Here is a 12,839-nt window from a genome sequence, read left to right as displayed (position 1 = left end):
CTGACTCTATAGTGAACAACCTCCGTATTTCTAATATGGCCAACTTGCCAGCTTAAGACTCATTATACCAGATGTCCTTTGATTGAACCCCTCTCAGATATTGCGGGTATTTTTACCAATATCATTGCCGAAAGTTTAAATTCAAAGTGTGTAAAAGTTATCTTTTTGAAGGGTTTGGGGCTGGGGATGGTTAAATATACGCTATGTATTATTTTTCTATTGTATCACAAATAAATGCTCATTTGCCTGTGACAGTTTCTTTTTACAATAATCTGTATTTAAATGTAGATTTAGAATCGACGAAATATCAAACTGACGAAATCCGATAGCAAAGTTCTCGATGTATTGTCCATAATCCGCAACTACAATCAACGTTTAATGTGTTGACCATTTGCACATGTATATGCAGTTGTTATGAGAGCCACCCATATTTAACAATGCTTTCTGGGCAGTCGATTGACTTCTGCTTGGTTGCGTCTGTAAGTGAGAAGGCGTCCGACGGCATTAGTCTGATTACACAAATGACTAGCTTTGAAAAAAGAATCCGGCCTAAAATTATTCTCACTGGCGTCAAATGGCATTTAACTAGTGTGAAATGTAGCGGGCTACTTTAATGATGTCCGACGTTTTTATATAGTACTTTTCAGCGTCACTGCATTTGCAGTTTAAATTGAAAAGGTGAACGTTTTAATGATTTAAGTAATTTTAGACCTTTGGTCCTATTTCAACGTTTGGGATTTACACTGCAATTTTGGGATTATCGTTGATGCCAATTAAATAACTGAAATTAATAAGTCAAAATTGGCCACAAACATCATTCGGAGAATATGCAAAGGTGTTAAATAGCATGGGATGGGCCTGATATTAGCCTTAGGAACTAAAATACCATTCTGTTGTAGCTGGAAAGAAGCTTCCTTAAACAATGCATGGTGTTGTTTTATGTTTGATCAATCACTTCCCTAAGATCCCTTTTGTTTACAAAATTAAATTAAAAACGCCTTTATTCATTAGTGATGAGATTGTTTTAAAAAAACGCCTAAGTTAATAGCATCTTTCAATACAAATTTAGAAGTAGATATAGTAGAGTCAAATAATTAATTAAACTGCATCATTCAGTTGTTTTGTCCTTCTAGAACTTGTCAGTGATGCTGAGTGCATACATTGGTGACATATTGAAATTTAAATGAGGAGATGTACTATCCCAATGATTTCTTCACATAGAATCTTTAATGGTAGCACTGACGTATGGTGGTAATCTATACAATTGAAATATCAAACATATGTTAAGGCTGCAAAGACCTCGCCAATTCATTCAATTTCACTCTTGGGTAAAATGCTGTTTTGTCTTTAGTTACCACATGAAATTAATAGACCATTATTCATCGTATATGCCCTCTAGAATCAGAATAAAGGGCACGACTAACTCTTCTACATCAATCGTTTAACTCGATGTCAACAAAGCCAATAAAATATTGATTTAAAATGTAACCATACATTCATCTTTCATTTCAATATATTTACAGTGGCCGTTGTGATTGACTCTATCACATATTTTGTTCTCCTTATCATTATACGTTGATAACGATAGTCTCTACAGCAGTGATATGACGTTATAAACGAACGGCTACCTCATAATGTCATAGTGTTTCACTCTGAGCTGGATTTGTGCGAGTTGTAAATGCCTCATGAAATAAATGTCGTTGGGAATGTAGTCATTATGCCGATCTTTGTCAATAGAATAAACGTTGAAATTTTGTATTTAGAAAATGATATGAATAAATGTGAGACACAGAAAAAAATATTGTTCGTTTTTTGCTGTGGTTTCAGAAAGACTGAAACAATAGGCTGTTCCATGATGTTAGATTGGCCTACAAACTGAATGTTTTCGTTAATTTTGCGTCGGTAGATTTTGGAATAGATAAAAACGAAAACTGTTTGTCAATGATTTTAAAAAGTAAATATGAGGGTTTACTTTTTTTGTGTAAAAGGTATCAGAGGACACCTACAAGTGAACTCGAGAAAATTGAATAACCATTTCTTGACCATTACTGGAGGAATTATCTACTATATGCAAGTTGTAATTGCTTGATATGACCAACATTTAAGGGAATGTTTATGCTAATTCAGTTTGTGATGTTTAGTTTTCGATTCGTGAAAGAGTGTTTTTTTTCGCACATTTTGTATGTCGGCTGAAGATTTATGAACTTTGATCTATATATTTCTATGACTGCAGAACTAAATTTTCAAGACTTTCATTACGGATACCTTGCCTTGATTACATACCATGGTTAAAGTTTCATATTGTGCTTGAAAGATAATATCTTAATTTTAAATTATAATATTATCATTGTCTCTTAGATCGCTATATTTTAAGTAACAATTCTTGGTAGGTAAAGCAAGGGGGAACACTCCATCTTTCCGTCTTTCATATTTTGTCTTACATCCGTCAATGTTCAGTTTCAATAATAATTTTTATGAGATAGCGGTGCTATTTTTGTTGTCCTGTTCGGCATGCGCAATAGGAGTAATTGGATATTTATTACATGAAATGCTTACTCAGAACGCATGGTTTTCTGTGGGAGTTTATGAATTTTGGTATTTCTCCACCTTCGGCGGATGTCTTTATCTACACTGATCAATTTGCCATCTTGCCTATGAACCATTTCTATACTGACGGTGGTAGTTATAACCGTACAGATACGAAAAAATAAATACATTTTCACAGATTCATTATAGAACCATTTACATACGTACTTATTCGGCTTGTTCTTACGTTATGATTAGGTTAACGTTGAGCAATATGTAAGTCTTTCTTCAACAATCGTTCTTGATGATCATTTCCGGTCTGAAAATAAAGAAGTTCGAAATCATACAAGTATTACGCTGAGAGTAGAGAGTTCCGTATGGATTGTTGAGGCCTGTGGCTGTTTTATCCGAGCGTAAAGCCAAAGCTAAAACATAAACATATGGGGATAAGTTCAGGTCACCGACGGGCTCGCTGTTCACTGAAACGGCTGAGCCGTTACATCAAACAACACAATAAATGGTATAGCCTAGGTATAGTTCATCATCAGCAATATTGTCATCATTGTCCTTAATAATCAATTTTATATAATGCCAAGTAAACATAAATAAAGATTGATTAAAGAAAAGTGATTTCACTACACTTTTTTAGTTTACATACGTTCGATATGTGACAATAATTCCACTAAAGGATCGCAAATCAAATGAAGCAACTTCGATGACGGGAACAGAATCAACATACACATTTGATGAATTCAAAACGAGCTTTAATTGTTTTTAATTCGGAGATTTCAATCCAACTTTATAAATGATTACTCCATATATTCTTAAATTGGTAACATACCAATATAACTGTTTGAAATGGTATAATTATCAAATGACAAGTTTACAGGTCAGAATAATATGGTATTAGTCTGTGACTCTTTGAACTTCTTTACAACACCAGTATGTTATAGATAATATTTAGACTTCTGACTTACAAGCTATTCTAATACATATATTGACTTAATAAATCTCAATTTCTTCAAAGTTAAAAGAGTCTTAAAGAACAGACAGAACATGACATACTTTCCTTGAGCTACCATGTCAATATTGAATATAGATTCAATGGCTTTTGAACTTTTGGGTCATTTAAAATGAAGTATGTGGCAAATGCGGTTACTTAGTCAGTTATGAAATGCGCTACATGGCATTTAATGCGACATTTTGCTCATGACATAATGATTGTCATATCTGAGTTTCAGAAAATATGAATAAAAGTTGTCTGGTTTGCTGAAGCAACTTTAGTGAATGTTGTAATCTGCATCATGTTTTTACAATTAGCATGTCCTCCTGAGTCATTCTAATGCAATGCTTTCGATCATAGGGCTTCATTATTGTTCCAGACAAATCTATGCTATAAATAGATGCACGTTTACCCACTGAAAGACTTTAAAAGGTACCACAACATAATGTCAATGTTTATTATACGTTAAAGTTAACTTTACACCGTGTTATTTCCTAAAAGTGGTGACCACACTGTAAAGGGATTCAAACAATGTCAATAATACCGTTTATCGTGATATATGCCAACATTTTATCGCTACTTCTGATGTTTGGTTAATCTTTTAAAATTTTGATAAGTAAATTTGTATATTACACCTTTTAAATATATATAAAACTTTTTACTGAATACCTGTCTGTTATTTGGATCGGTGAGATCCGTGTAATGTAAGTTGATTTAATTCGAGTCATAAAGCTAACTTATCATAAACCTTTATTTTTCATTGACTTTATTTATTTTTCATTACTCAAATAAATGCTGTGCACCGGAAGTTATACATTTGCATGTGTGTGTGAATCCATTCAGACAGGTAAATATATTTTTCATTTATGTATAAATGGAAATGTAAAAAGTAATGCGTGAGGCCGTGATTTTAATTTGGGACAATTTAATGAAAATGTTGAATGTTTTCTTTTAATTTTGTATGTTCTATTGATATCAGTTAGACTTTATTTTCGAAAAGTGGCTGTAGCTGTTATTTCAGTTTTAACCCTTTATCTTTCATATCTCTGAGAACCATAAAAAGTCGTTAAGAAAAGTAAATGTCGGTTTGTTTTGATTGGGAACAACTTGATTTGAGTCGATATATCAGACAACTCACACAGAGTTGAATGTTTTTTTCTAGATCATCTTTTAATCTTCCAAATAAACATAATTAAGGCATTACCATTCAAACCCATTCCAGATGAGTTTAAATATGACCTTTACATAAACAGTGTATATCCTTGTCCGTGCGAGCAATGGGTCAAATTCAAGCGGTCATGTGAAGTAAGTAAACATGGTTTTGACATAAGATGCTATACGTTTATCAACTAGAATTCAAAACTCAACATTCTTTATTATTATCATTGTTCATTATTTACCATAAGAAGTCGACAGAACATTAATATTTCTTGCAACCATAAATACAGATATATAAAGTCACCTGAAGACCAATGTAACTATTCAGCTAAACGGACACTAACGAAGCTGACATGAATTTTAGAGCTCTTTGTAACTTCCCATCTTTCTATTTTCAACACAATCTGTTAAGCTTTAACGTCTCAAATATTAATTGCATTTTTTTAAGTAGATATCTGTATATCAAAAAACTGAATGAATAACGTGTAAATATTCTGATATTCAGGAACACGCTTATAATCGGTCGTTTTCATCATACACTGGAATGTTCCTTTGGTTTTAAATGTTCAGCCATTTTAAATCGATTAGCTATTATTCTCTTTAACAATTTTATTAATCTTGAATGGATATGAAACGACGTTTACCTCCAGCATAACCATTGCTGAACTTCAAACATGCATACATAAGTTCATGCGTACTAATAACAACAACGTTAATATCTAAAAATGAGTACGAAAAGTTAAAACATCTGAAGTATTTTCCAATATGAAAATAGGGTAGCCAATTAAAACCAAATTTAATGAGACGACTACAATTTGTTCGTGTTAAAATCCATACATGATTTGTTAGAAGTTTGTCGGAACGTTTAACCCTATTCCCGATGGTCAACCAGTCATCGAGACTCCAATTTAAACCAAACTGTGATGTTGACCAAGCAAACAGATAGGTGATCGAAACATCAGAACGTGCCATACATGTACAATAGAATCTGACTTCAAGCATTTCATCCGCCATGTTTACCTTCAGTAACGGAAGAGAACAACTGTTACCTTGGAAGTCAATACTTTAGGCGACAGCCCTACCAGTTAAACCCTCACTTCGGAAATAAATGTTTCTGAACTCCCTGTTTAAACTGTGTCAGTCTTTGTCTTGCCTTTAACCAAACAGTCCTTGCTTTTCAAATTACATTGTCTTCTATTTAGCCAAACAACTCTTGGGTTATAAACGACAAACATGTATTTGTCCGTCATTAGTCTTGTTAAAAGTGACCGTTTCAGCTGGCTTCATGGTGAAAAGAGCATATCTGATTTTGTAGCAATCTACATAGATTTTTTTCTTCGGTTTGGAGTTCAAATATTTGTCGACCTGCGACAACTAATTAATCCGATCAGATATGTTGGAAAGAGACAAAGTCGTTTGGAGTGCAGAGTAATATAAATACAGTGTACACCGGAAGGTAGAACACTGAGGCTTTGATACGATCAAATATATGCGGTCAGCTGCTCATACAAGTGATATCATGGTTTGCACTATTTGCTTAAATCAAAACGTTCGTTATTATTCTAAGCATCAGCACATACTTCCCGCGTGAATGTTTAGTTAAGATGAATTTGTTTATTGTTTCCGTTCATTATTATGTTTCTATAAATGCTCTTTTGTATTATTATGGTAAATAGAAGGGCCACGTGGGTAATCTTCCTTTGATTTATTTGATTATCGAATCATTAGTTTTAATGAAGAAACAAACAAAGTCATGCAGCCATGAGCAGCAAAATAGAATTTTGATTGTACCATTTTCATTATATAAACATCTTTATATAATTGACACGACGTATGCAACTAGTTGACTTCAGAAAACCCAATTGTCATAGAAAAGACACTTCAATTCTAGATAATATAACTGCAGTATTATAAGTAAGCGTAATTGCCCTAAATCCGTGAACTATGATTCTGCTGATGGCAGAGTAACCCTGACGAGAAACATGTCGAGTGAATTGTGGGTAGAAACTACAGGTAGTAGCGATTAGACCTGAAATAACGATGTCTGCCCCAGGTGAGATGAAAATTTCACTTTTTCACTAATTACATTTCATAGTCAACCTTATTACCATGAAGGATGTTGACATTGATAGTGCCGTGTACAACTCGTTGTAAAACCAATCTATAGCCCTGGGATCAAGAGAGATATATTTGTGTCTGTCTCTTGAATCATGTCTGAGGCTTAGTCAGTTTACAACAGGGACTTGTATTCAAAGATTTTCTTATTTATTTCTTAGTACATATAGCGAAAAGAAATGAATCCATCGAAAAACAATACTCTCTTATGTCAAGAAGATATATCACTGATCCTAAAGACAGTAAAAATGGCTGTGAAGATACGAAGGAAACTGACTAAGTTTAGACTTTAGGATATTATATTAACTGAAGCGCTGTAACTATCTGCCTACATTCCTGTAGATTAGGACGGATAAGTGTCCGATTCCACATGTTTTCCCTCCAGACAATAATTAGTCGTTTCCTGCTGTGTGTGATACTGATTTCCGCAGGGAGTCTGTCTTCTCAGTAGACGCATAATACAAGTTGATATGCCGATAGTAAACAAAACTACTACTTAAACCTGCAATTAACTTCCAGACAAATCTTCAGGTTATATACTCCTTGGATTAAAGCCTTTTCTGAACAATACTAGAGTCTGTCAGCAGACACCGTAACAATATAGGTCATTTTGATGGGGACGCATTGATGTAGTGTTGAAAGAGGATGGGCATAGCAACTGTGTGTTGGAATATTAATGATGTACTCATTACGATTATATCTAAGGATTAAAGTGTATTTTTGGTGGTTTTATCGTAGGCTGAAGTTTAGTCAATAAGAAATCAAAACTAAACTTTATCATTCGACTAAATCACTAGAAACACGTTTATCATTTTTACAACTTTTTATTTTTGGTTTAAGTGTTTTATGGAAACGGGAGATGGAAGTTAGAAAACTTACAGTGGTTACATTGGGCAGTATATCTGTTTGTTTGTGTTTTTAATTTTAAACAGTCCTTTCTTCATTTGTCTAATTCCTACGTGTTTATATTTCATTATTTAAACACAAACACTCCATAAGATGAAATAACTTCATAATTCACATGTAGGGTAATAGTAAGATCGTTATTTAAGCATAGCGTACAGCAAAATGGATCTTTACTGCAACAAGCCATTTTTAGTAGGGTTATGCCTATTTGTGTGTCGCTCCATTTCCTTCAATAGGTTTATGCTATACATTCACGAATCTGGAAAGGCTCTTTCATGTTGTACGAAATATCCATTCTGCGGAGTAATGCCCCTTCCGTTTTGTTCACTTGGGATGTCATCACAGATAACGCTCCGAAATTTTCCTATAGGTTTTTCACATGATAAAAACACTGACAGTCATGTATAGAGGTGATTTTCGACAGTAACTTTATTCATAACGGTAAATGTTTAAATTGGCTTTATTCAGTAATAAGAAATGAGAAAATAATTGCAAAAATAAACAAAGAAGATTCAAAAACAGGCACGGATACCTTCGTCATTTCATGTCCTTATTATTGCAAATTGGCAGAAGGGTGGTGAAAACAGGGATGAAGGTGTTGCAGCAGGAACTGAACAATTTTCAGGTATCTGTTTGAAAAGCAAACAATTTATTTTCATTCGAAAAGCTATATGATTGATGTAACTACCACCCTGATTTACGTGTTGGCGTTACGTTAAGAATTACAGAACAGGGATGTTCGCTGAAGGCATGTAAGGTACGTTTGTTCTCATCCAAGGTGACGCCGCATCATACATGTAGTTTAGGTCATGGTGTCAACAAACTCTTCAAAGGCTAATCGGAACTCGGGGCACTAGCGAAACCCACGAACTTTTAAACTTTCGATGACTGCAGGAAACGCCCCTCGTCCATCTATGTATAGTAATATTCAACACCCAAAAGTGATTATTTCAGAGGTTATTGGTAAGTTTAAACTTTCGTCACAGCAGGTGAATCAACATATCCTTATCGCTGAGACATGCGCCCCTGGTAAATGCAACTTCTATTGTAAAGCTGGTGTAATGAAACGTTGGTTAGAGGTGAAATGTGAATCAAGTCGTCACCGGATTAAATAACATCCTTTAATTGAGCGTGCTTGCCTGTTGAGCTATAATTGATCAAGTAATTGTAATATCTCCAGATAGGTTTCATTTTAACCTGTTCGACAATTTTATTCTTCATATAAGCGTTCACAGAAAGCATGGATCTTGTAGATAGGGATTTCGTAGGAAATGGACATGGAAAATACGTGCACTACAACTTAATTACACGTGCGATTCGCCATTAACTCCTTAAGAACATGAGAAACATAACACATCACCTATATGTATAATGCTACTTTAGAACTACTAACAGAAAACAAAATAAGGTTCTAAGAATTAAATTCAAAGACGTAACCCTATGAGTAGAAATGACATAGATATAGATGATGCGTGACAACGATTCACAACAGGTTTTAGATTTATTGTCTTTATTTTTTCGGGTTGATATTATAATTAATAATTATAATTGTACCACGACGTCATGATAATTTATTAAAACACTAGTTGTTATTGAGTAATGAATGAAGATGGCCATCAAATTCGTTTCGTTTGTTATATGAACAAGATCATGAGTTTAAAAAAATTAATAACTTACCAGGAAATAAATCTTTTCCTACAACGAACCCAACTTGGACATCTTTACGCCAAGCATGATGACTTCAATTTCCCTGTTGTAATTTTCTATTTCTGTTTTTCTATTTTTCTATGTGGGATATGAAGCTTGACGTCTTTGATGCCCGTTAGTTTGCCTGATGCCTCATTTTCGAAGGTGCAGAAGTCGCTTACTCTTCCAGAACACGAGGTCTTATTCCTATTGTCTTTTTGAGTGGTCTCCGTGTAAATCTTTCATTTGTTCGTGTTTTGCATGTTTTATGGAATTTAGTTTGGGAACGATTATGTGGATATGTCGGTATTTTCATGATGTCTTTTCTCCAATATACTGTAGTTACTATCTTATAACTTCACGAGCAAACACGTCACAATATACTCTTAATATATATACTAGCCTAACCTTCGATGACTGAATTAACAGATGTTCTTATTATACACTTATTTTGATAAGATAAAATACATAAGATAATAGAGGTATTTATATGATAGTATTCATTATTCTGTTTTGACCAATCGACTCTACCTGTCTTCCAAATGCTGATATCATTATATAAAAGGACGGCTGCTAAACCGCATCACCAACCAAAATAAACAAAAATCATACACTCAGGAAACTATGTATTTTGACTATTCAGACCGTTATAAAACAATCATAACAATTTTGCTAATTACTGCGAGTCTTGAAATCATCAGGAATGATGATCTGAAACTAATTCAATTATATATATTCAATGTCTGTTGGTTGATTCTGGGCAATGGCTATAGAAGTGAGATTACTATTTAGTTGAAAAAGTATTCTTATCTTGAAATGAATAGACAATAGTTCTAGATTTTTTCATCACAACAATAATATTTTATTGTCTATTCAGAATAAATATAAGCTGTATTGACTTAAAATCATTATTGTCGGTGGACGGAATAGGAGAATATTCTTTACATCTTAAATGTATGATTGTTTTTTTTCTTTCTAAATTACTGTATCCACCTGTGTTTTTATAGGAAATCATCTTTTATGAAAGTTATATCATAGTACTACTAATACTACTATACCTTCACTTTTATTAAGTGATACAATGTTTTCCAAATATAATTAGAAATAAGAATTAAAGAAGTTATGTGTATACATGAACATATATTAATATATATATATATATTCTTATATATGAAACGGACATGTATCAACATTATTTTGATAATGATTCTTCTCAGTTACCACAATAATAAACTCTTGAAACGTGCGGTCGTTCGAATTAAACAAGACTTGAACACCAAAAAAATCATACTTGCATATTGTCGACGACAGAGAATTTTTTTCTGAGGCAACACAGATTACGCCATACTTGTATGTAACTATGGTCTTATTCTTCTCACACCTTTAATAAATGACAGAATGTTAATGTTAAGGAACCTGGGCTTTCTGGAATGGTCTTTAATTTATACTGACTTCTATCTTTATCTTATGTTAAAGACAGAAGAAAATTGTTGTTTTGTCTTTATCTCATCACTTTAGTCCTGCTTTCCTTTTTGAAGGACGAATAACTTTGTTACTGCTTCATTGATGTTTGTCTTTTATCTGTTCAGCCGTCATTTTCTATCTGAAATGACCACCTTCTTGTTAAGTCCGTTACATGTACAGCATGAAAGAAGTCCGTTAACTTTAACCATATATATTCAACAATTACATATCTTGTATTCTTGAAAAAAAAAAACAAAAACAAAAAAACCACAAAAAAAAACGTTTAAATACACTAGCTCTAAATAATTCAAATTGACAGAACTGCTCTCTACGGGAGTGGACACCTGTCCAGTGGGTTATATATGAAGGAAACATTGATTCATTTGTACCTTGTGCGTGTTCCAATCAGACAATCCTTTCTCAACACATCGGAAATGCTCTATCCATAATTAATTCTGCTGTAATAGCTACAGGTCTTGTGTCCAAGTTATATTAAACGTTAAGAAAGATAATGCGCGGCACCAGACTATAATTCTCCTATCTGTTGTCTTTATTCTCTTGAATTTTGATGTCTTTAATTCGTTCTCGCTCCTACTTATTCAGGAAAAATTACTCTTATCTAAATCTGACATTTCGAATTCCGACAGATAAAATAGCTGGAGATGGTTATGTGTTGTGCTTCGTAACGAACTAAATCAAACTCGTTGTTGTGTATTTTACGTAGTTGAAGATGTAATTTAAAGTTTAATTGATTTTTTCTGCTAGGCACCATCTGCTCTGTTTTCGAATGATCACGTTCAGTAGGAGTGGGAAGGTAAGATTAGCTTAACATTTCCTGCGATTCCGTATGTACAACCATTATCATTGGTAGACCAATGATAGAGATGAAAAAATACGAAAAACAGAACAAAAAAAAAACAAAAAACAAAATAAAAAAATGAAAATAAGAGAGGTTACAGTTGTACACAAATAATTTAGCTGTACTGAATATAAGATGTTTTTAGGACATGGATTTTCATACGTATACGGTATTTGTGATTAGCTGCTTAAATTATATTTGTTTATGATTATGTTTTGAAATTCTCAAGTGGCGTGTAACACTTTGGGCCCGTTGGGATTTATGTTTAGCCTTATGTTGTGATGTTAATATTATGTTGGTAAGTATATTATATGTTTTGTAACAGGGATGATGTCGGATATCACGTGAATGTGAGATGCCAGTTCTAACAGACTATGTTTAGTGGTCAGAGTATTGGTCAATTAGAATGATTACCTAACGATCACCTGCCCTTCTCGGGCCTACTGATATCTTCATTAGATAACAATGCACTTGTTTTCTAATGATGTTTTGTCCCATAGACACAGATATGTGGTAACCTCAATGTTAAACAGACCTCGCAGTAAACACACCTTAAGTGAAATGTCACCGACGGATTGTAACTTGCTGCTTGTGAATAGTGTGATTTGCATTGAGAAGATCTCTCACCCGAAAAGATTATGCTAAAAAAAAAAAAAAAAAAAAACTATGTTTCAGTTTTAATACCACCTCAAGGAAAGCTTTAGTGGAGCAATTGGAACACGCTGGTCAATGTACATCGGTCAATGGGTCACCATGCTAGTAGGCTGGACGAGCAACTTGTTCCTTTTCTAAACCATGACAATTGTCTGCTTATGATAGTTCCTTATTTGTTATACTAAAGTGCATTGATATAATCAGGTACGAAATTATCAGTTTTTAAGACTATGCAATTTGTGATTCCGTTCAGATTCCTCATTTCAAACCTGAAATGTATATACATCATGTCAATAAGTATATTTCAACTCCGTTACTACTATTTATTTTCTATCAATTGTATCAATTTCTCTATAAATAAAAGAAATAGTGAAAAAGGGAATATTTCAAAACTGGTTTTCGATGGGTTTTTAAGAAGATGCTTAAAACCCACAATTGAAGGTATGGATAGGATAACGGGCAATCAAC

The sequence above is a fragment of the Ylistrum balloti genome, unplaced genomic scaffold (genome assembly GCF_031769215.1).
Source record: "Ylistrum balloti isolate Yb309-2 unplaced genomic scaffold, AGI_CSIRO_Ybal_v1 Utg369992, whole genome shotgun sequence".
In the NCBI taxonomy this organism is placed as follows: Eukaryota; Metazoa; Mollusca; class Bivalvia; order Pectinida; family Pectinidae; genus Ylistrum; species Ylistrum balloti.
Note: the sequence above shows the minus strand (reverse complement) of the source record.